We start from the raw sequence: 4,257 nt of genomic DNA on the forward strand, positions 1-4,257 counted from the left end.
AAACAAATTGCAGTGTATTTGAGACATAAAATGTAATTTTTCACTAACTTTCGTGAAAAAAAATCGTTTTTTATGGGAGATAAAAATAAAAAACCAAAAAGTTGATTTTTTGAATTTTTCGCATAAATTTTGATATTATGTAAAAAAAGTACAAATAGAAAAGTTGTATTTTTTTTTATTACCAACAACTTTGTTGCTTACTTTTTTTCGATAAGACTCGTAGATTTGCCGGAAATCGTGATCAAACAAACTTTGTAGAAAAAAGCGGTTGATGAAGAACATGTCTAGAAAATATCTTTTTGGTTTGAGCAATTTCCCGTACAATTTTGAAACGTTCAAATCCAAAAACTTTAGCGCCTACGATGAAACTGAAAGTCAATATAGATTCCGAACTTAAAGGCGGATTTACTTCAAACAAACTTTATTGGAAATAGCTCTTGACGAACAACTCCCGACTCTGACTCCGAAAATTTTTGAGGCCTCCGACTCCGACTCCTGTACCCGAAAATTCGTCGGACTTCAACTCTAACTCCGTACTTTGGCTAAAAATAGACAAGGAAGGGAAATGACTGACTCCGACTCCCGGAAACTTAAAGTCTTCGACTCCGACTCCTTTTTCCCCAAACTAAGTCCGACCCCGACTCCACAAACATTGCAGAGTTGCAGACTTTAAGGGAAATTAATCGATTCCAACTCCGAGTCATTGAATTTAAAACCTTCGACTCCCGAATCTGTCTCATACCCCAAAATAAGACTAACTCCAACTCCGATTAAATTTTGCAGTCTCCCCTCTCTTTTTTCATTTCTTTTAGACCGCATTTTAAGTGCAGTCAGTTTTAGTTTTCCTAAGTACATGTGCTCTTCTTTTCCTTATGTTTTGCATCTAATAGCTCAACATTAGTTGTCGTTGGTTTTTACGTAGAAATAATTTATACCATCTTCAGAACAACTGGAAAAAATGTGTTCTTGTTTTGTGAATCAATGTCTAGTCCAATATGAGACACAGAAATTTGCGGAATTAATTGTCTATTTTCCAAGTATTCTCAAACTTTTGCAAAGAGGCGCCAGAGCACGAAGCTATCCATCATCACTTCTCTAGGACTGACTCTGATTAAGACAAATTGGTGTTTCACTCTAGAAAGAAGAAAAGACTCAGAAAATCTGCAGCTTTGATCTCTGAAAGAGTTATAAGATAGCAATGATGATGTAGATGATGTCGTTTTCCTTGTCTAACCAGTGTTTTCGGGAAAATCCAAAAAGCACAAAGTAATATTTTTTCTAACTTCCACTTGATTTGACCATTTGGTTTTTAGGCGAGTTCAACCTCAAGCACTAAATTTCTAAAATTTTCAGTTACGTGCACAAAAAAAGGAGGGGGGGGGATTTTTTACGCGGAGCGAAAAATTTTAGGATTACAGAACTAATGTTTGGAAGAAGGAAATGCGAGTATTTAGATGTTAAAATAGATAAATATTTGATCTTAACTTCTTCAGCCGGAATAGCAAAATACTAAACTAGAATGTTTTTATTTAGCAAATAGTGTACTATGGTAAAGACTGCCTTACATACAAAATTTCAAGTTTGTAGGCGAAAATATAATACGTTCAATATGCTCTGGACACATATTTTTCAAATAAATATTTCAGATTAAAAAAAAAAAAAAACGATGAAACTTTGAACAAATTGCATTGTAAAATATTCTCCAAACAATAGCAAAACGTAATATAAGCATTTAAAATAATCAATAAAAGATTATATAGGTATTTTTGCAAAAATTGGGGGAAACGAAAACTTCGCCTTTGCGACGAGAACTTACCGTTGGAAAAATGAGCCATACTCAATCTTCCAATCTCTAGTTGTTAGTGTTGTCAATCTCCAAACGAAAAATTCTTGTGCATAATAATCGGAATGTTAAGAGTCAACTACATAGAAATCAAGTAATTTAAGCAGTTATTAATTGATTAACAGGTATTAAACGTTCATGTCCGGTGTACGGGAGGCAGGTCTATAGGAAAGGAATCGTTCTAGAGATGATGCAAATTGTTAATTCAATGGATTGTTGATCTTTTACTTTCCTATTTATATGAAAAATAAAAATAATCATTTCTTGGTGCGCAGAGGCTCTAGTGTTTCGGAATAGTGACCTTTCTAAGAAACAGATGATGATTAAAAAATGATGTAGAATAGTTCTAAAGCCTAGAGAAAAAAAACTGATTTTTAAGTGAAACAATATAGGCCATAAAATCTTTGTTTCACTAAATTTTTATCTTGTAACGTTTCATTTCATATACATCTGAGGTGGCTAAATTATCTGTCATTAGGAACACCATTACTTGATGACAAATATTTCGAATCAAACTTAAAATCTTCCCACTTTGTGCATACTGAAAATACAGGAATAAAATAGCTTAAAATATGAGAATTAAATATATAAAAGCACACACTCATACACACATAATTCTCGGTACGTACGCAAACAAACAAATCTAATCATGAAAACTTTGACCCCCTTTTTTTTTGGAACGTTAACCTGTGGAGGATATGTAGATGAAGTCTCTTTAAAAAAATTTTGTTCTCTTATTTCTCCTTATTGTTAATGTATTAAACATACAACGTTCTAATCGAAATTGTCAATCTAACGGTTAATCCGATATCGCAATACCGAAACCTCACTAAACGTGTCATTTGATTTTAATCAAATAATGTTCCATATTTCGTGTCTAAGATATCTCCAATCCTATCGACTTTGAAATAACACAACGAGGGAGGGACTCGTCTCATCGTCTGTCAGATAGTTCCTTTCGACTGGAACTTTCCCACCCACGCTCTCGCTGGAGAGAGTGGGGTTGTCCGAATGAGACGCCCGACCGCATTGGCGCCTGGAAGGGGGTCGGCCGAATGTTCGAAGACAGCAGGAATTTCGTTGCTTCATTATTTCGCTTACCATTCAAGATGAGGAGGATGGTCTCTCTTAGCGTGATCAAGTTTCTTGAGTTCATCTTCTCAAATTCACTCTTGTAGAATAATTTTTCACAATATCTATTCTTTTCAAATAAAACTCATGTAATATATGCTGGTCGTACAATGTTAATTCAGCAGCATACTTTTTAGGAACAAAAATAGAAGAGGTTTTATCCAAGGATGATCATGATTTTCAAAAAGTTTTTTTTATATTGCTTCATCTTGGAAGCAAATAAGTATGAACATTGTTTCAAAATAGATGAATAAAAGAATGAATGAGTTAAATAATTCATTCGTATTTTGAATTAGTTCAACAAAAAGCTGAATGGAACGATTAAAAGTATGGATTGCATAAATGATTATTTGATTTAATCTACCAAATAAAACGAATAATTAAAGTTAATAGACAATTCAAGTAATAATCATTTCTTTGTAATGGGGTCGTTTCCAAAATTTTAAAAGTATTTTTTCTGAAAAAGCATGCTTAACAACATAGGATCTGACCATTTTTTAAATAATTTATTTAAGTTTAATATTAAAAAAAAAAAATACTTAAATCGTTGCGCTTTCATTGTTTACACTTCTGTCGTGTGACATCACAAATGATGAAATGCAATTCAATGTTGCCATTCAATGTTGCCATTCACTGAACAAAATATTTAATTCGCATCTTTACTCACGTGCATTGGCAACGATATGGTTGATAGCAAGTGTAGAGCGCAATTTTAATTCGCTGCTTGATTAGCATAACATGGAAACGCGATAGAAAGATGCGGCAAAGTGCATCATTTGTGATGCCATCAAGACCACGCCTTGTTCGAAAAATCGGACATTTAAAAAATTTAACTTAACAAAAAAACTGTTGGGAAAATGAAAGTATTTTCTGTGACCATGTTATTATTATTATTATTATTATTATTTTTTTTTTTTTGCTTATTCTATCCATTTTAATGACTCAAAGTAATCCTTTTGACTGAAGGGAATCACCATATTTCAGATGCGTTTCATATATGATTTCTAACAAACAGAACAGGTGCTATCTGCGACACATTGGAACATACTATCAGGCAATTAGTTAATACAACTAAAAATGTTAGTTGCAGCATTTAAATTTCTATGAACAAAAATGCTAATGTTACTTCAATTTTAATGGATTTTTAAAAATGTTTTACAAATATTTAGTGTATACAAAAGATGATAATTTTCGGTTAAACTGAAACATTTGGGTTCCTTTTTATATCCTAAATATATTGTTGGCATTATGAAAAAACCTTTTTTTCAAGTCCCAACTTTTAT

This window comes from Uloborus diversus, chromosome 1, assembly GCF_026930045.1.
Source record: "Uloborus diversus isolate 005 chromosome 1, Udiv.v.3.1, whole genome shotgun sequence".
NCBI classification, from domain to species: Eukaryota; Metazoa; Arthropoda; class Arachnida; order Araneae; family Uloboridae; genus Uloborus; species Uloborus diversus.